The sequence below is a fragment of the Manis javanica genome, chromosome 18 (genome assembly GCF_040802235.1).
Source record: "Manis javanica isolate MJ-LG chromosome 18, MJ_LKY, whole genome shotgun sequence".
Taxonomy (NCBI): Eukaryota; Metazoa; Chordata; class Mammalia; order Pholidota; family Manidae; genus Manis; species Manis javanica.
Genome location: NC_133173.1, coordinates 23,157,423 through 23,179,484, shown reverse-complemented (window position 1 = coordinate 23,179,484; position 22,062 = coordinate 23,157,423). Strand labels below are relative to the sequence as shown.

General features: G+C 37.3%; 1 protein-coding gene across 1 annotated transcript in view; it reads right to left on the bottom strand.

The window, feature by feature from the left end:
* The window catches only part of NIPA1 (NIPA magnesium transporter 1), a 115,647-nt gene that overhangs the window by 17,144 nt on the left and 76,441 nt on the right, over window positions 1–22,062 (bottom strand). The gene's annotated exons all lie outside the window — the stretch shown is intronic.

Genomic DNA, 22,062 nt, shown 5'->3' with positions numbered 1-22,062 from the left:
TAGGGACAGGATGGCAACTCAGAATGTGAGTCTCGTAAAGGAGGTGGTTGGGGTGGGATCTGGACTGGTTGGTTTGCATTAGGAAAGCATGCCCACCTGCTGCAGGGACGACAAGCTAGGCAGGACAAAGCAAGGTAGCTGTCACTGGATCGTGCAGAACAAGGTTGGCTGCCATGTGCATGTGGGGCAGACGTTAGAGCACCAAGTTTAGAGAAGCTAGTGCCAACACAGTATTGTGTCATTGAAAGACATACTAAGACAGGATGTGGGCAACTATTTGCCTCTTCGATAATTAGTCCTTGCCTTCCCCTCTGCAGCTAGCAATGGATAATACCATGGTGGCTGGAATGGGGCAGAACATCTACCTCCCCAGCAGGAAATGACCAACTACCAAGCTCAAACCCTTTCTCCTCTCACTCTTCCTGGCCTAAGTAACTGTAGCCTGATTTCTGACCTGAGATTAAATGAAAAGCATTTGAAGGCTCTTTGACTTAAATCAGGAGTCAGCACACTATAGACCACAGGCCCAGTCCAGTCCTCTACCTCTTTTGTAAATAATATCTCATTGGATCCTAGTCATGTTCCTGCATTTAGTCTGGTCTGTGGTTACTTTCCACTGCAATGGTAGGGTCGAGCCCACAAAGCCTAAAATATTTTTTTATTTTATTTATCTGTCCCTTAACAGAAAAAAATATGCTATTCCCTCAGTTAAATGGTCAAATGGTCAGCAAAACTGATTGCATAGCTACCTGAAAGCTTGCCTGGAAGGGAGGCACAAGTTACATGCTGGCTGGCATCAGAGTTATAATAACACAGAGGAGCAGTGAGGGCTGGGAGAAGGGCTGGAATGGAAGGATAGAGCGGGGAGAAGTGTGATGAAGAAAAGGCAATGGAAAGAGGGATAAAGAAATCGAATGCCAAGAGAAAGTCAATTAACTACCTTAAAAACTTACAGTAATGGCAACGAACAAAAAATGTGCTGTAGAATTTAAAGCAGGGACTCAGAGAGCGAATTTTACACCTGTGTTGATAGCAGCATTTTTTTTACAATAGCAAAAAGATGGATGAACCCAAGTGTCCATCAATGGATGGATGGATATCCAAAATGTGGTCAGTACACACAATGGCAAAGTGTCAGTCTTAAGAAAGGAAGGGGATTCTGATACATGCTACACCATGGATGAACCTGGACACATTATGCTCAGGGAAATAAGCAGTCACAAAAGACAAATACTGTATGATTCCACTTGTATAATAAGCACCTAGAGTAGTCAAATTCATAGAGATAGAAAGTAGAATGATGTTTGCTAGTGTCTGGGGAAGGAGTTTTGGGGAATTAGTGCTTAATGGGTAGAGAGTGTCAGTTTTACAAGGTAAAGAGAGCTATAGAGATGAATGGTGGTAATGACCGTACATTATGAACATATTTGAAACCACTGAACAGCACACTTAAAAACGGTTGATGGTATATTTTATGTCATGTGTATTTTGTTATAGGTGTATGAAAAATAAACATATACCATGGGAAATTTCATTTAAGGAAAAAACGCTGTGGGGTTAGAAGTTTGGGTTTAGTAAAATTCAGAGATTTACTTGATTAATTAGAAATTTTCTTGTATTGGTGTTGATGCATAAAATCAAATTAACTTTCAAAGAGAGCAACTTATCATGACATATTTGCCAAAGTTGTGATGTTTTATAGTGGAAACTGTGCACTAATTTTACAGGTAAAAGAAAAGTCAGACTTTTTTTTAAACTTAGAAGTGCATATAAATATATTAGCCTTGAGAGATCTAAAGGGCAATCTTTTTAGAGTATGTTCACTTTCCACTTACATACTTACTTGGAGCAAGGAATGAATATATGTATCTATATGATTCAGATAGTATTTTCTAAGACAAATCTTTAAAGAAATCGATGCTGCATTTCCAAGACAGTGGTAGCTATAAACCTTTTTCAAATCACAGCATTAATACTTGGTGGAACATAGCTGAACCTTGCATAATGCAGGAGTTAGGGGTGCTGACTCCCTGTGCAGTTGAAAATCCACATATGATTTTTGACCCCCCCAAAATTTAACTATTAATAGCCTACTGTTGACTGGAAGCCTTACCAAAACATACTGTCAACTAACATATGTTGTGTGTTATATGCATCATATACTGTATTATCACAAGTAAGTAAATGTTTCTAGAGGAAAGAAAATGTTTTTTCAAGTTGTCACAGATCTCCAAAAAAGTTCCATATTTATTGAAAAAAATCTGCATATAAATGGACCTGTGCAGTTCAAACCTGTCTTGTTCAAAGGTCAACTGTGTTATTACCAGGTTGCTAAAGAAAAAGTGAAGGCAATCTTCCAAAGGATTTCTATCTTTCCTCTTTTAGACAGTATCTTGTATCATACTGAATGAATGCCAAATACCAAAACACTGTCTTCGTCTTACCCATATTTTATCACAAAGTCATAACATGAAAGGTTATTTAAAATAAAAAAATGACAACCCTCCTCCATGCTATCAAACACTCCTCAGTGCCACTCAGACCCACATCATCTTCTCCCACACTGCACACACAGGACTCCATCATGCTGGGATTGCCCCCTCATCCACTTGCTTGTCACGAAGTTTACTATATTTCATATGTGAAAATATTTAGTATAGCTCCTTGCACATGGAGCTCAATAAATGGGATTTTGTTTACTAAACTACCATCTGTTATGAAACTGGATTTTTAATATCTATTCAATATTGTTTGACACTTATATTGCTACATACAGCTATAATAAAAAATACTTTTTCCCTAGTTGTTTTCTAAGATTAAATTTTCCAAGCAAGACTCTGGATTAAAGATAAAAAAATACTTGGATGATTCTAGATACCCACTGTCATTGTCCCTTCTGAAAGGTTGTACTAGTTTGAAATGAAAACCCTTTCTATTTCCTTCCTTCCTAACTTCCTCCTTTCCTTTTTTTTTACAGCCTTACTTAGATTAACATATATAAAATTCATTCATTTAAAGTATATATTTAATGGCTTTTAGTAGATTCAAAGAATTGTGCATCTGTCATCACAATAAATTTTAGAAGTTTTATTGTAACATAAGAAACTTCTCAGGACCCCTTTGCCCTCATGCACCTCTCTCGGCCCCACATGCTCATCCCTAAGCAACCAATTATCTACTTTCTGTCTCTATATATATCAGTATTCAGGACATTTCATTTAAATGGAATTAAACAACATGTAGTCTTTTGTGCATGGCTTATTGTCAGGGCTCATCTACATTATAATATATATGAGTATTTCACTTATTTTATTTTCTAAAATATTCCAGTGTATGGATACACCATCTGTTCCTTTATCAGTTAATGAATGAACATTTGGGTTGTTTCCACATTGTTATGAAAAATGCTGCTATGGACATTTGTGTGCAATTCTTTGTATAGACTTAAGTTTTTACTTCTCTTGGGTATTTACGTACTCATGGATTGGCTAGATCATATGGTCACTCTGTGTTTAAAGGTTTGAGGAATTGCTAGGCTGTTTTCCTAAGCAGCTGCACCAGTTTGCATTCCCACCAGAATTGTATTAGGGTCCCATTTATGCCAAGTCCTTGTCCACACCTGTTAATGTCCTCTTTGAAAACAGCAATGCTAGTGGGTGTAAAATGGTATGTAATTGTGGTTTTGATGTTCATTTCCCTTTTGATTAATGATGTGCAGTATTTCATGTTTATGGGTTATTTGCGTATCTTCTTTGAAGGAATGTGTACTCAGATCTTTTGCCCATTTTGAAACTGGGTTATCTGTCTTTTTTTTTTGATGAGTTGTGTTTTTATATAGTCTAAATATAATTTGAAAACTTTTCTAACATTTTGTCAGTTGACTTTTTCTTTTCTTTTCCAGCTTTATTTAGGTGTAACTGACATAAAACATTGTGTAAATTTAAGGTATACAATGTGATTTGATACACTTACTTATTGCAAAATGACTGCCACCAAAGATAGTTTAAACACTTACATCATGTCACATAATTACCACTTCTTTATTATAGTGAGAACATTTCAGATCTACTCTTTTGGCAACTTTCAATTATACAATACAGTACTGTTAACTATAATCATCAGACTGCACATTATATCCCTAGAACTTACTCACTTTATAACTGAGTTTGTATCCTTTCACCAACCAACGCCCAAAATTCCCAGCCCCTGATAACCACCACTCTATTCTCTGTTTCTATGAATTAGGCTCTTTTAGATTCCACATACCAGTGTGACCATACAGTATTTGTTTTTCTCTGTATGACTTATTTCACTCAGCATAATGCCCTGAAGGTTTATCCAGGTTCTCACAAATCGCATGACTTCCTTCTTTTCCATGGTTGAACAATACTCCAGTGTGTCTGTGAGCATGTGTATGCCACATCTTTTTATTCATTCATTCACTGGCAGACACAGGTTGTTTCCAGATCTTGGCGGTTGTGAATAATGCTGCAACGAATATGGGAGTGCAGGTATATCTTCCAGATTTTCTTTACATTTCCTTTAGGTATATGCCCCAGAAGTAGTATTGCTGGGTCATATGTTAGTTTCATTTTTAATATTTTAAGGAACCTCCATACTGTTTTTCATACTGGAAGCACCAATTTACATTCCTACAAACAGTGAACAAACGTTCCCCCTTCTCCACTTCATCCTCAACACTTGTTCCCTCTCATCCATCCTCCTGGTGACAGCCATTCTAGTAGGTGGGAGGTGATTTCATCATAGTTTTGATTGAATTTCCCTGATATTTAGTGATGTCAGGCACTGTTTTGTACCTGTTGGCCATTCATATGTCTTCTTTGGAAAAATGTATATTCAGATTCTCCGCCCTTTTGCTATTGATTTCTACACATTTTGGATATTAAATCCAAGTTAAAGAAACCCAAATTAAAGAAATCAACCTATATTGCTTTCTTTGTATATTTTGGATATTAAAACCCTTATTAAATATATGACTTGAATTATCTACACCCATCCCATAGGTTGTCTTTTCATTTTGTGGTTTCCTTTGCTGTGCAGAAGATTTTAGTTTGATGACATCCCATTTGCTTATTTTTGCTTTTGATGGTAGTGCTTTTGATATCACATCAAAAAATCATTGCCAAGACCAATGTCAAGGAGCTTTTCCCCCTATGTTTTCTTCTAGGAGTTTTACAGTACCGGGTCTTATGTTTAAGTCTTTAGTACATTTTGAATTAAACTTTGTGAGTGGTGTAAGATGGAGTCCAATTTCATTACTGTGCATATGGTTATCCAATTTTTCAAAACATGTCTCAAATAGTTTCCCTTCTGAAATAGCAGTTGACCATTAACATCTGAAGATTTCTGGGCTTTCAATTCTATTCCACTGGTGTATTTGTCTATATTTATGCCAATGCCATACAGCTGCAATTACTATACCTTTATATTATAGTTTCAAGTCAGGAAGTGTGTTGCCTCCAGCTTTGTTCTTCTTTCTTGGGATTGCTTTGGATAGTGGGAGATTTTGTGTTTCCAATAAAATTTTAGGATTTTTTCTCTTTTATCTGTGAAAAATGCCATTGGAATTTTGGTAATAATTACATCAAATCAGTAGATGGGTAGTATGACAGTTAATACTAATTCTTCTGATCCGCAAATACAGGATATCTTTTCATTTGCCTGTGTCGTCTTCAAGCTTTTCGTGAAAATCTTATAGTTTTCATTACAAAGATGTATCATGTCCTTGGTTGACATTCCTAAGTGTTGTATTTTGTTGATACTACTGTGAATGGGATTTTCTTTTTCAGATGTTTTGTTAATAACAGAGAAATGCAACTCATTTCTGTATATTGACATAATCATATCCTGCAACTTTACCAAATTCACAGAACACATCTAACAGGATTTTGGTGGTTTCTTTGGGATTTTCTGCTTATAAGATCAAAACATTGGCACACATCATTTCTGCTTTGGATGCCTTTTAATTTTCTTGTCTGATGCTGCAGGCCAGGACTTCCAGTACCATGTTTAAAACAAGTGGTGAGAATATGCACCCTTGTCACATTCCTATCTTAGAGGAAAAGCTTTCAAACATTTACTATTGAGTACACTATTAGATGTGGGTTTCGAAATATGGCCTTTATTATGGTGAGATATGTTCCCTCTTATACCAATTTTCTTAAAATCTTTTATCACAAAAGGATGCTGACTTTTTTGTGTGATTTGTCGGTCAATTATACACTTTCTTTTATTAAAGTATCATTGATATACACTCTTATGAAGGTTTCACATGACCAACATTTGGTTACAACATTCAACCATATTATCAGCTCGCCCACACACCACACTGCAGTCACTGTCCATCAGCGAACATGTCACAGTCACTGCTTGTATTCTCTACACTACACTGCATTCCCCATGACCCACACACAAAACATGTGTGCCAATCATAATGCCCCTCAAATCCCTTCTATCTCCATCCTAACCCGACATCACTCAACCCTCCCTTTCATAACCACGATTCCCTTCTTGGACTCTGTGAGACTGCTACTGTTTTGTTCCTTCAGTTTTATTTTCTTGTTATACTCCACAAATTAGGAAAATCATTTGGTACTTGTCTTTCTCCACCTGGCTTATTTCACTGAGCATAATACCCTCTAGCTCCATTCATGTTGTTGCAAATAGTAGGACTTGTTATCCTCTTAAGGCTGAATAATATTCCATTTTGTATATGTACCACGTTTTTATCAATATATCTACGGATAGACACTTAGCTTGCTTCCATATCTTGGCTATTGTAAGTAGTGCTGTGATAAACATAGGGGTGCATATGTCTTTTGGAATCTAGGATCTTGTTCTCTTTGGGTAAATTCCTAGGAGTGGAAATCCCAGGTCAAATGGTATTTCCATTTTTACATTTTTGAGGAACCTCCATATTGCTTTCCTCAATGGCTGGACTACTTTACATTGCCACCAACAGTGTAGGAGGGTTCCCTTTCCCCACATGCTGTCCAGCATTTGTTGTTCCTTCTCTTTCAGATGTATGCCTTCCTAACTGGTGTGAGATGATATCTGACTGTGGTTTCAATTTGCATTTGCCTGATAATCATCGATGAGCAGCATCTTTCCATGTGCCTCTTGAACTTATACAATTTTTTTGGGGGGGATTGCCTGTTAATATACTCGGCCAATTTTTCACATTATTTACTCTTTGGGTGGTGAGGGTGTAGGACTTCCTTATATATTTTGCACATTAAACCCTTTATCGGATATTCTTCCAGCTTGAAATTCTACCAACCAACTTCTCAGGCCACACAGGTACAAAAATAGAAATAAATTGCACAAAGAAAGCAAACAGGTTCACAGGCACATGGAGGCTTAACAACATGTGCCTAAATAATCAATGGATCAACTACCAAATTAAAATAGAAATCAAGCAATATATGGCAACAAATGACAACAACAACGCAAAGCACCAACTTCTGTGGGACACAGTGAAAGCAGTTTTAAGAGGAAAGTATATAGCAATCCAGGCATATTTACAGAAGGAAAACAATCCCAAATGAATATTCTAAAGTCACAATTATCGAAATTGGAAAAAGAAGAAAAAATGAGGGCTAAATTCAGTATTAGGAGAGACATAATAAAGATCAGAGAAGAAATAAATAATATTGAGAAGAATAAAACAATAGAAAAATCAATTAAACCAAGAGCTGGTTCTTTGAGAAAACAAACAACATAGATAAGACTCTAGCCAGAATAATTAACACAAAAAGAGAATAAACACACATTAGCAGAATCAAAAATGACAAAGGAAAAATCACGACGGACCCCACAGGAAGACAAAGAATTATTAGAGAATACGATGAAAACCAATATGCCAACAAGCTAGAAAACCTAGAAGAAATGGACAACTTCCTAGAAAAATACAACCTTCCAAGACTGCCCAAGGAAGAAACACAATATCTAAACAGACCAACTACCAGCAATGAAATTGAAGCGGTAATCAAAACACTATGCTAAAGCAAAACCCACAGGCCAGATAGATTTACAGCAGAATTTTATCAGACATACAGAGAAGACATAATACGGATACTCCTTAAAGTTTTAAAAACATAGAAGAGAAGAGAATAATCCCAAACTTATTCTGTGAAAACAGCATCACCCTAATACCAAAACCAGGCAAAGACGCCACCAAAAAAGAAAATTACAGACCAATATCCCTGATGAACATAGATGTAAAAATGCTCAACAAAATACTAGCAAACTGAATTCAAAAATACACCAAGAGGATCATACACCATGAACAAGTGGGATTCATTTCAGGGATGCAAGGAAGGTACAACATTCGAAAATCCATCAACATCATCCACCACATAAACAAAAAGGACAAAAATCACATGACCATATCCATAGATGATGAAAAAGCATTTGACAAAATTCAACATCCATTCATGATAAAAACTCTCAACAAAACGGGTATAGAGGACAAGTAACTTAACGTAATAAAGCCTATATATGATAAACGAACAACCAACATCATACTGAACGGCAATAAGTTGAAAACTATTCCTCTAAGATCGGGAAAAAGACAGGCATGCCCACTCTCTCCACTGTTATTCAACATAATACTGTAGGTCCTAGCCACAGCAATTAGATAAAACAAAGAAATACAAGGAATCCAGAATGGTAAAGAAACAGTCAAACTATCACTATTTGCAGATGACATGATATTGTACATAAAAAACCCTAAAGACTACACTCCAAAACTACTGAAACTAATATTGGAATACACCAAAGGTGCAGGATACAAAATTAATACACAGAAATCTGTGGCTTTCCTATACACTAACAATGAACTAATAGAAAGCATAACCAGGAAAGCAACTCCACTCACAATTGCATCAAAAAGAATAAAATACCTAGGAATAAACCTAACCAAGGAAATGAAAGACCTATATCCTGAAAACTACAAGACACTTTTAAGAGAATTTAAAGAGGACACTAACAAATGGAAACTAATCCCATGCTCTTGGCTAGGAAGAATTAATATTGTCAAAATGGCCATCCTGTACAAAGTAATCTACAGATTCAGTGGACTCCCTATCAAATTACCAACAGCATTCTTCAATGAACTTGAACAGATAGTTCTAAAATTCGAAGGAACCACCTAAGACGCCGAATAGACAAAGCAATTCCGAGAAGGATGAATAAAGTGGGAGGGAACTCGCTACCCAAGTTCAAGTTCTACTACAAAGCCACAGTAAGCAAGACAATTTTGTACTGGAACAAGAACAGACCCACAGACAGGTGGAACAGAATAGAGAATCCAGACATTAACCCAAACATATATGGTCTATTATACGATAAAGGAGCCATGGACATACAATGGGGAAATCACAGCCTCTTCAACAATTGGTGTTGGCAAAACTATACACGTATATGTAAGATAATAAAACTAGATCATTATCTAACCCAATACTGAAAAGTAAATTTCAAATGGATCAAAGACCTGAATGTAAGTCATGAAACCCTAAAACGTTTAAAAAAAACAAGGGCAAAAATCTCTTGGACATAAACATGAGTGACTTCTTCATGAACATATTTCCCCAGGCAAGGGAAACAAAAGCAAAAATGAACACATGGGACTATACCAAACAGAAAAGCTTCTGTACAGCAAAGGATACCATCAATAGAACAAAAAGGTACACTACAGTATGGGAGAATATATTCATAAATGACAGATCTGACAAAGAGTTGACATCCAAAATATATAAAGAGCTCACACACCTCAACAAACAAAAAGCAAATAATCCAATCAAGAAATGGGCAGAGGAGCTGAACAGACAGTTCTCCAAAAAATAAATTCAGGGGTAGAGCCAAGATGGTGGTGTGAGTAGAGCAGTGGAAATCTCCTCCCAAAACCACATTTATTTTTGAAAATACAACAAAAACAAAACTTCCTAAAAGATACACCAGAAGACACAGGACAACACCCAGACTACATCCACACCTGTGAGAACCCAGCGCCTCACGAAGGGGGTAAGATACAAGTCCCAGCCCGGCAGGACCCAAGAGCCTCACAGCCCAGCTCCGGGTGGGAGGAGAGGAGTCAGAGCAGTGAGGGAGAGGGAGCCCAGGACTGCTAAATAGCCAGCCCTAGCCATCAGCACCAGAGCGCACACACAGTGCATGCGTGGGGTCCTGGATATTAGGGAAACAGGACAGTAAGTCCTGTGAGGGGGTCCCCACAAACGGTGCCCTGGGAACAAAGAAAAGTGAGTGCTTTTTGGAATTCTTAAAGAGAAAGGGACCCCAAAGCTGGATGGAAGCATCCTAGGACACTTAGTCTAGTGGCAGGGAATCTGGGGAAATCTGGGCACTCTAACCCCATGGGAAGAAGGGAGCACGGAGGCCCCTCACGGAAATGAATGGCCTCCAGCCCTTCCCCCTCCAAAGCGGCTCCACCATATCGGAGCAGCAGCCCAAAGCACACCATGCACAAAGCAACAGCGGACATAAACTCCATAGCGGTCAGGCAAGAATCAGAAGCCCCATCTGTGTGCAGCTGCCCAGCACAAGCCACTAAAGGTCACTGTTCTCTCAGGAGAGGAAGGCCAAAAACCAACAAGGAGGGAAGGTGTTCCAGCCGTCACTTGTGCCAGCTCTGCAAACTATCTCTATCACCATGAAAACACAAAATTTCTGGCAGATCAAGATAACACAGACAACACCTGAGAAGGACACAGACCAAACAAGTCTTCCTGAAAAAGAATTCAAAATAAAAATCATAAACATACTGAAGGAGATGCAGAGAAATATACAAGATCTGAGGGATGAAGTCTGGAGGGAGAGTACAGATGTCCAGAGGGAGATTACAGATGTCCGGAAGGAGATTACAGAAGTCAAACAAACTCTGGAAGGATTTATAAACAGAAAGGATAAGATACAAGAGGCCATTGATAGAATAGAAACCAGAGAACAGGAACACATAGAAGCTAACACAGAGATAAAATGACCTCCAGGAATGAAACAATATTAAGAGAATTGTGTGTCCAATCAAAAAGGAACAATATCCATATTCAAGGGGTGTGAGAAGAAGAAGAGAGAGAAAAACGGACAGAAAGTGTCTTTGAAGAAATAATAGCTGAGAACATCCCGAAACTGGGGGAGGAAATAAATGAACAGACCAAGGAAATACACAGAACTCCCAACAGAAAGGACCCAAGGAGGACAACACCAAGACACATAATAATTAAAATGGCAAAGATCAAGGACAAGGAAAGAGTTTTAAAGGCAGCTAGAGAGAAAAAGGCCATCTGTAAAGGAAAACCCATCACGCCATCATCAGACTTCTAAACAGAAACCTTACAGGCCAGAACAGAATGGCATGATATATTTATGCAATGAAAAAGAAGGGCCTTGAACGAAGGATACAGTGTCCAAAATGATTATCATTTAAATATGAAGGAGGGATTAAAAAATTCCCAGACAAGCAAAAGTTGAGGGAATTTGCCTCCCACAAACCACCTCTACAGGGTATTTTAGAGGGACTGTTCTAGACAGGAGCACTCCTAAGACTAAACAGATGTCACCAGAGAAAATAAAATCACAGCAAAGAAAGCAGACCAACAAATACTAACTAAACGCAAAAAATAAAATAACTACCCACTAAAAGTAGTTAAAGGAAACACGAAACAGCACAGAATAAAACTACCAACATATAAAGAATGGAGGAGGAGGAATAAGAAGGGAGGGAAGAAAAGAATCTCCAGACAGTGTATAGAACAGCTCAATAAGTGAGCTAAGTTAGGCAGTAAGATACTAAAGAAGCTAAATTGAACCTTTGGTAACCACGAATCTAAAGCCTGCAATGGCAATAAGTACATATATTTCAATAGTCACCGTAAATGTAAATGGAATGAATGCACCAATCAAAAGACACAGAGTAACAGAATGGATAAAAAAGCAAGACCCATCTATATGCTGCTTACAAGAAACTCACCTCAAACCCAAAGACATGCACAGACTAAAAGTCAAGGGATGGAAAACATATTTCAGGCAAGCAACAGAGAGAAGAAAGCAGGGGTTGCAGTACTAGTATCAGATAAAATAGACTTCAAAACAAAGAAAGTAAGAAGAAATAAAGAAGGACATTACAAAATGATAAAGGGCTCAGTCCAACAAGAGGATATAACCATTCTAAATATATATGCACCCAACATAGGAGCACCAACATATGTGAAAAAAATACTAACAGAACTAAAGAGGGAAATAGAATGCAATACATTCATTTAAGGAGACTTCAACATGCCACTAACCACAAAGGATAGATCCACTGGGCAGAAAAATTAGTAAGGACACGGAAGCACTGAATAACACACTAGAACAGATGTACCTAATAGACATCTATAGAACTCTTCATCCAAAAGCAACAGGATATACATTCTTCTCAAGTGCACATGGAACATTCTCCAGAATAGACCACACAGTAGCTCACAAAAAGAGCCTCAGTAAATACCAAAAGACTGAAATTCTACCAACCAACTTTTCAGACCACAAAAGGTATAAAACTAGAAATAAATTCAACAAAGAAAACAAAAAGGCTCACAAACACATGGAGGCTTAACAACATGCTCATAAATAATCAATGGATGAACGAACAAATTAAAATAGAGATCAAGGAATATATGGAAACAAATGACAACAACAACACAAAGCCCTAACATCTGTGGGACGCAGCAAAAGCACACTTAAGTGAAAAGTGTATAGCGATCCAGGCAAACTTAAAGAAGGAATAACAATCCCTAATGAATAGTTTAACATCACAATTATTGAAATTGGAAACAGAAGAACAAATGAGGCCGAAAGTCAGCAGAAGGAGGGACATAATAAAGATCAGAGAAGAAATAAACAAAATTGAGAAGAATAAAACAATAGAAAAAATCAATGAAAACAAGACTGGTTCTTTGAGAAAATAAACAAAATTGATAAGCCTCTAGCCAAACTTATTAAGAGAAAAAGAGAATCAACACACATCAACAGAATCAGAAATGAGAATGGAAAAATCATGACAGACTGCACAGAAATACAAAGAATGATTAAAGACTACTATGAAAACCTATATGCTAACAGGCTGGAAAACCTAGAAGAAATGGACAACTTCCTAGAAAGATACAACATTCCAAGACTGATGAAGGAAGAAACACAAAAGTTAAACATACCAATTAGGAGCCAAGAATTTGAAATGGTAATCAAAAAACTACACAAGAACAAAACCCCCGGGCCAAACGGATTTACCTCGGAATTTTATCAGACACACAGAGAAGATATAATACCCATTCTCTTTAAAGATTTCCAAAAAAAAGAAGAGGAGGGAATACTCCCAAACTCATATTATGAAGCCAACATCACCCTAATACCAAAACCAGTCAAAGACCCCACCAAAAAATAAAATTAGAGACCAATAACCATGATGAAAGTAGATGCAAAAATACTCAATAAAATATTAGCAATACCAATTCAAAAATAAATAAAAAAGATCATACACCATGACCAAGTTGGACCACTGGGATGCAAGGATGGGACAACATTCGAAAATCCATCATCATCCACCACATCAACAAAAAGGACAAAAACCACATGATCATCTCCATAGATGCTGAAAAAGCATTACACAATATTCAACATCCATTCATGATAAAAACTCTCAGCAAAATGGGTTTAGAGGGCAAGTACCTCAACATAATAAAGGCCATATATGATAAAACCACAGCCAATATCATAATGAACAGCGAGAGGCGGAAAGCTTTTCCTCTGATATTGGGAACAAGACAGGGATGTCCACTCTTCCCACTGTTATTTAACATAGTACTGAAGGTCCTAGCGATGGCAATTAGACAAAACAAAGAAATACAAGGAATCCACATTGGTAAAGAAGAAGTTAAACTGCCACTATTTGCAGATGACATGATATTGTACATAAAAAACCCTAAAGACTCCACTCCAAAACTACTAGAACTGATATCGGAATACAACAAAGTTGCAGGATACAAAATTAACACACAGAAATCTGTGGCTTTCCTATACACTAACAATGAACCAATAAAAAGAGAAATCAGGGAAACAACTCCATTCACAATTGCGTCAAAAAGAATAAATACCTAGGAATAAACCTAACCAAACAAGTGAAAGACCTATACCCTAAAAACTACAAGACACTCTTAAGAGAAATTAAAGGGGACACTAACCAATAGAAACTCATCCCATGCTCATGGCTAGGAAGAATGAATATCGTCAAAATGGCCATCCTGCCCAAAGCAATATACAGATTTGATGCAATCCTATCAAATTACCAGCAACATTCTTTAACAAACTGGAACAAATAGTTCAAAAATTCATATGGAAACCCCAAGAACCCGAATAGCCAAAGAAATCCTGAGAAAGAAGAATAAAGTGGGGGGGGGGGTCTCACTCCCCAACTTCAAGCTCTAATACAAAGCCATAGTAATCAAGACAATTTGGTACTGGCACAAGAATAGACCCACAGACCAGTGGAATAGAATAGATACTCCAGACATTAACCCAAACATATATGGTCAATTAATATATGATAAAGGAGCCATGGACATACAATGGGGAAATGACAGCCTCTTCAACAACTGGTGCTGGCAAAACTGGACAGCTATATGGAAGAGAATGAAACTGGACCATTGTCTAACCCCATACACAAAAGTAAATTCGAAATGGATCAAAGACCTGAATGTAAGTCATGAAACCAAAAAACTCTTAGAAAAACATAGGGAAAAATCTCTTAGACATAAATATGAGTGACCTTTTCATGAACATATCTCCCCGGGCAAGGAAAACAAAAGCAAAAATAAACAAGTGGGACTATATTAAGCTGAAAAGCTTCTGTACAGCAAAAGTCACCATCACTAGAACAAAAAGGTACTGTACAGTATGGAGAATATATTTGTAAATGACACATCCGATAAAGGCTTGACATCCAAAATATATAAAGCGCACACCCACCTCAACAAAGAAAAAACAAATAATCCAATTAAACAATGGGCAGAGAAAATGAAGACAGTTCTCCAAAAAAGAAATGCAGATGGCCAACAGAAACATGAAAAGATGCTCCACATCGCTAATTATCATAGAAATACAAATTAAAACCACAATGAGATATCACTTCACACCAGTAATGATGAAACAACAAATGTTGGCGCGGTTGTGGAGAAAGGGGAACCTTCTATCCTGCTGGTGGGAATGTAAATTAGTTCAACTATTGTAGAAAGCAGTATGGAGGTTGCTCAAAATGCTCAAAATAGACTTCCCATTTGACCCAGGAATTCCACTTCTAAGAATTTAACCTAAGAATGCAGCAACCCAGTTTGAAAAAGATAGATACACCCTTATATTTATTGCAGCACTATTTACAATAGCCAGGAATTGGAAGCAACCTGTGTCCATTAGTACATGAATGGATAAAGAAGATGTGGTACATATACACAATGGAATATTATTCAGCCATAAGAAGAAAACATTTGCAACAACATGGAGCTAGAGGGTATTATGCTCACTGAAATAAGCCAAGTGTAGAAAGAGAAATACCAAATGATTTCACTCATCTGTGGAGTATAAGAACAAAGGAAAAACTGAAGGAAGAAAACGGCTACAGAATCAAAGAACTCAAGAATGGACTAACAGGCACCAAAGGGAAAGGGACTGGGGAGGGTGGGTGAGAAGGGATACGTGGGGGAAGAAGAAAGGGGGTATTGTGATTAGCATGTATAATGTGGAGGGTGGGAAAAAGGGGAGGGCTGTGCAACACAGAGAAGACAAGTAGGGATTCTACAACATTTTGCTATGTTGATGGACAGTGACTGTAATGGGGTTTGTGGGGGGGACTTGGTATAGGGGAGAGCCATGTAAATACAATATTCTTCATGCAACTGAACATGATGATAACAAAAAAAAAAGAGGAAGGGGGATTACTCCCTGATAGGATTAAACTAGCTGCAAATCAATGGTTAATGCATGCTTTACATATCCTTAGTTTTGATCTTTTAAAGGGTGTCAGATGATCAGCTATGGAAGTATATTTTTCTGATAATATTCCTTTCTCTTAAAAAAAAAAAAAAAGCAGTTCCTGTGTGGTGATCTACAATACGTTCTTCCCAATGGTATAAAGGGCATATCAAAGTGTAGGCAAAGGGTTGGTTTGTGTTTATACAGAGGATCAAAGCCTAATTTGGCTACCCAGGAAACGAATTAAGATACGATATGCAGAAGAACTTCCAAAATCAACATCCTCTGGAAGAGTCATTCCAGAAGATGATCATCAAAAAACTTCAACAAAGATCCTGGCGCTGTTGCAGTTGTAGAGGCATTCATCCCGCAGGTTCCTGGACTTGCCATTGGAATGAAGAAGGAGATATCTAAGCTGGCCTGTGCATACAGTAAAACAACAAATTTGACTGGAACTATACTGTTGGAACTCAACCAAGAATTAGGAAAAGAGCAAGTTGCAGTGGTCCAAAATTATCCGACTATAGACTATCTACTGTTAAAAGAACATATGGGATGTGAACAGTTCCCAGGAATGTGTTGTTTTAATATGTCTGATTTTTCTCAATGTATTCAAATTCAGTTAGACAATATCCATCATATCATTGAAAAGTTTTCACAAATGCCTAGGGTACCTAACTGGTTTTCTTGGTTTCACTGGATATAGCTTGTAATTGTAGGTCTGCTTTTGTTATGTAGCTATATTCCTATTATGTTAATGAGTGTAGGCAATTTAACCTAGTAGTTTAAAACCTATACATGCTTATGTTACTTTACAGGAAGATATGTCAAAGAAATAATCAATCCTCCCATGTTTTCTTCCGTCTGCTACTTCTATAGCTTTTCTTCTTCCTTCCTAATTACAACCCGTTAGTGGAATTCGTGCCTCATATCGAAAATTACCAAGTATCATAATTCTTCCAAGTGGTAAAGATACCGCAAGAAAAATGCTGGGCATAGAAGCCACAGGGCATAAATCTGCAAAGAAGTAAAAAGCTAACCTTTTCAAACAATATTGCTTCTCTCTCACTTACCAAGTTTACATTTCCCTGTATGGCCCCGGAAGATGACTGGTTAGCCAGAGATGGGTAAGATTCCTCAAGGGAGGAACAACCAAAGACAGGCACAGTCACAGGGGGGCCATCAGGTGAGAAATTGGGGATCAACAGAGGTAAGGCTTAGAACCTCATCCCCCTCCCCCATTTTGAGAGAAACCTTCTGCATCTGCGGATGTTTTGTTGCCCTTATCTAGCTTGGATTAATATTTAGTCTGTAGGCACACACCTGATCATCTACATTTGCCTTCTTACAGCACTAAATTATACTTTCTGCCTTTATCTTGCATCTACCTATCACTTCCGCATTTTATTAAAATAATAATAATACTAATAATAATAAGGGTGAAATGTGGGATTCACGTATAAATCAGGTATGCAAATGAAATGAATAATCATTTCTGACTTGACTGTTTACAGTTCATGATGAGTGATCAAAACCGAAAGTTTCTCTGATATGACTAACCTTGCACTGTTCACCATGTAAGAACTTATTCACTATGTAAGAACTTGTTCACCATGTAAGAACTTGTTCATTATGCTTCAGAAGATTGGAGACTGTTGAGAATTAGGCTTTGGGTTGATTAATGATTGTGCATTGAGTCCCTTATACAGAATTTTATTGTTGTTAACAACCATTTGATCAATAAATATGAGAGATGACCTCTAAAAAAAAAGAAATTCAGATGGCCAACAGACACATGAAAAGATTCTTCACATCGCTAGTCATCAGAGAAATGAAATTAAAACCATAATGAGATATCACCCCACACCAGGCAGGATCGCCACCATCCAAAAGACAAACAACAACGTTGACTAGGTTGTGGAGAAAGTGGAATTGTCCTACACTGCTGTTGGGAATATAAATTAGTTCAACCATAGTGGAAAGCAATATGGAGATTCCTCCAAAACCTCAAAATAGAAATACCATTTGACCCAGGTATTCCACATCTAGGAATTTACCCTAAGAATACAGCAACCCAGGATGAAAGCGACAGATGCACCCCTGTGTTTATCACAACACTGTTTACAATAGCAAAGAAATGGAAGCAACCTAAGTGTCCAGTGGTAGATGAGTGGATAAAGAAGATGTGGTACATATACACAATGGAATACTATTCAGCCATAAGAAAACAAATCCTAACATTTGCAACAACATGGATGGAGCTAGAGGGTATTATGCTCAGAGAAATAAGCAGGTGGAGAAAGACAAGAACCAAAGATTTCATTCATATGTGCAGTATAAGAACAAAGAAAAAATGAAGGAACAAAACAGAAGCACAATCACAGAATCCAAGAATGGACTAACAGTTACTAAACAGAAGGGGAGTGGGGAGGATGGCTGGGAAGAAAGGGATAAGGGGGAAGGAAAGAAAGAGAGCATTAGGATTTACATGTAAAATGTGGGGGGAAGCATGGGGAGGGCTGTGCAACACAGAGAAGACAAGAAGTGATTCTACAGCATCTTACTATGCTGATGGACAGTGACTGTAATGGGGTTGTGAGGGGAACTTGGTGAAGGGGGGAATCTAGTAAACATGTTTCTCATGTAATTGTAGATTAATGATACCAAAATAATAAAAAGAAAAAAAAGGAAAAAAATGGGTATAAGAGCTCGAGACAGTTCTCCAAAGAGGAAAGTCAGAAGGTCAACAGACATATGAAAAGATGCTCCACATCCCTAGTCATCAGAAAAATGCAAATTAAAACCACAATGAGATATCACCTCACACCAGTAAGGATTGCCACAATCCAAAAGACAAACAACAACACATGTTGGCAAGGTTGTGGTGAAATGGGAACCCTTTCTCCACAACTAATGGAGTAACAGTTACCAAAGGGAAAGGGACTGGGGTGGATGGGTAGGAAGCAAAGGACAAGGTGTGGGGCAGAAGAAAGGGGGCATTACAATTAGCATGTATAATGTGGGGGGCATGGGGAGGTCTGTGCAACACAGAGAAGCCAAGTAGTTACTCTAAAGCATCTTACAACACTGATGGACAGTGACTGTAATTGGGTTTCTGGGAGGGACATGGTGAAGGGGGAGCCTATAAAACATAATTTTCCTCATGCAATTTTAGATTAATCATACCAAAAAATATATTCTTCCATACTTTAGGATGCTTTTTGTTCTACTGATTATGTTCTTTGCTGTATAGAATCTTCTTAGTTTGATGTAGTCCAATTTGATAATTTTTGCTTTTGTTTCCCTTGCCTGAGATGTATTCAGGAAAAAGTTGCTCATATTTGTATTCAAGAGATTTTTGCCTGATTTCTTCAAAGAGTGTTACAGTTTTATGACTTATATTGAGGTCTTTGATCCATTACAAGTTTACTTTCATGCATGGAGTTAGACAATAAACCAGTTTTGTTCTCTTGCATGTATCTATCCAGTTTTTCAGCACCAGTTGTTGAAGAGTCTGTCATTTCCCCATTGTATATTCATGACTCCATTATCATATACTAATTGACCATATATATTTGGGTTTATATCTGGGCTCTCCAGTCTGTTCCATTTATCTCTGAGTCTGTTCTTGTGCCAATACAAAATTGTCTTGATTACTGCCGCTTTGTAGTAGAGCTTGAAGTTGGGGAGCATAACCCTCCAAACTTTATTATTCCTTTTCAGCATTGCTTTGGCTGTTCAGGGTCGTTTGTGGTTCCATATGAATTTTAGAACTATTTTTTCTAATTCATCAAAGAATGCTGTTAGTATCTTGATAGGGATTGCATGGAATCTGTAGATTGCTTTATGCAGGATGGCATTTTGACAATATTAATTCTTCCTACCCAAGAACACGGGATGGATTTCTATTTTTTAGTGTCCTCCTTAATTTCCCTTAAGAGTGTCTTGTAGTTGTCAGGGTATAGGTCTTTCACTTCCTTGGTTAGGATTATTCCTACGTATTTTATTCTTTTTGATGCAACTGTGGATGGAATTGTTTTCCTCTTTTCCCTTTCTCCTTGCTCATCATTGGTATATAGGAATGCAAGAGATTTCTGTGTATTAATTTTTATCCAGCAACTTTCCTGAGTTCAGATATGAGTTCTAGTAGTTTGGGAGTGGATTCCTTAGGTTTTTTTATGTACAATATCATGTCATCTGCAAACAGGGACAGCTTGACCTCTTCTGTACAAATATGGATGCCTTTTATTTCTTTATTTTGTCTGATTGCTGTGGCTAGGACCTCCAGAACTCTGTTGAATAACAGTGGGTAGAGTGGGAATCCCTGTCTTTTTCCTGATCTTAAAGAAAAAGCTTTCAGCTTATCACTAGTATCATGTTGGCTGTGGGTTTGTCATACATGGGCTTTATTATGTTGAGGTACTTGCCCTCTATACCCATTTTATTGAGAATTTTTATCATGAATGGATGTTGAATTTTGTTGAATGCTTTTTCAGCATCTATGGAGATGATCATGTGGTTTGTGTCCTTTTTATTGATGTGGTGTATGATGTTGATGGATTTTCAAATTTCGTACCATCCTTGTATCCCTGAGATGAATCCCAATTGGTCATGGTTTATGATCCTCTTGATATATTTTTGATATCGGTTTGCTAATATTTTGTTGAGTATTTTACATGTATGTTCATCAGGGATATTGGTCTATAATTTTCTTTCTTTGTGTGGTCATTTCCTGTTTTTGTTATTAGGGTGATACTGGCTTCATAAAATGAGTTTGGAAGTATTCCCCACTGTTGTACTTTTTGGAAAATTTTAAGGAGGATAGGTATTAGGTCTTCTCTATATGTCTGATAAAATTCAGTGGTGAATTTATCTAGCCCAAGGTTTTGTTCTTTGGTAGTGTTTTGATGACCAATTCAATGTCATTGCTGGCAATTGGTCTGTTTAGATTTTCTGTTTCTTCCTTGGTCAGTCATGGAAGGTTGTATTTTTCTAGGATGTTGTCCATTTCTCCTAGGTGTTCCAGCTTCTTAGCATATAGATTTTCATAGTATTCTCTAATAATTCTTTGTATTTTTTTGGCATCCATTGTGGTTTTTCCTTTCTCATTTCTTATTCTGTTTATGTGTGTAGATTCTCCTTTTCTCTTAATAAGTCTGGCTAGGGGTTTATCTATTTTGTTTATTTTCTCAAAGAACCAACTCTTTGTTTCATTAATTTTTTCTGTTTTATTCTTCTCAATTTTATTTATTTCTTCTCTGATCTTTATTATGTCCCTCCTTCTGCTGACTTTGGGCGTCATTTGTTCTTCTTTTCCCAGTTTCAATAATTGTGACTTTAGGCTATTCATTTGGGATTCTGCTTCCTTCTTTCAATAGGCCTGGATTGCTGTGTACTTTTCTCTTAGAACAGCCATCACTGCATCCCACAGAAGTTGTGGATTTGTGCTGTTGTCATTTGTCTCCATATATTGCTTGATCTCTTTTTTAATTTGGTCATTGATCCATTGATTATTTAGGAGCATGTTGTAAAGCCTCCATGTGTTGGTGAGCCTTTTTGTTTTCTTTGTACAATTTATTTCTAGTTTTATAACTTTGTGATCTGAGAAGTTGGCAGGTAGAATTTCAGTGTTTTTGAATTTACTGAGGCTCTTTTTGTGGCCTAGTACGTGGTCTATTCTGAAAAATGTTCCATGTGCACTTGAGTCGAATGTGTATCCTGCTGCTTTTGGGTGTAGAGTTCTGTATATTTCTGTTAGGTCCATCTGTTCCAGTGTGTTGTTCAGTGCCTCTGTGTCTTTACTTATTTTCTGTCTGGTTGATCTGTCCTTTGGAGTGAGTGGTGTGTTGAAGTCCCCCAGCATGAATGCATTGCATTGTATTTCCTCATTTAATTCTGTTAGTATTTGTTTCACATATGTCAGATCTCCTGTGTTGCGTACACATATATTTATAATGTTTATATCTTCTTGTTGGACTGTCCAAAATAAAATCAACTATCTACAAAAGCAGTCATAGGAAACACAAA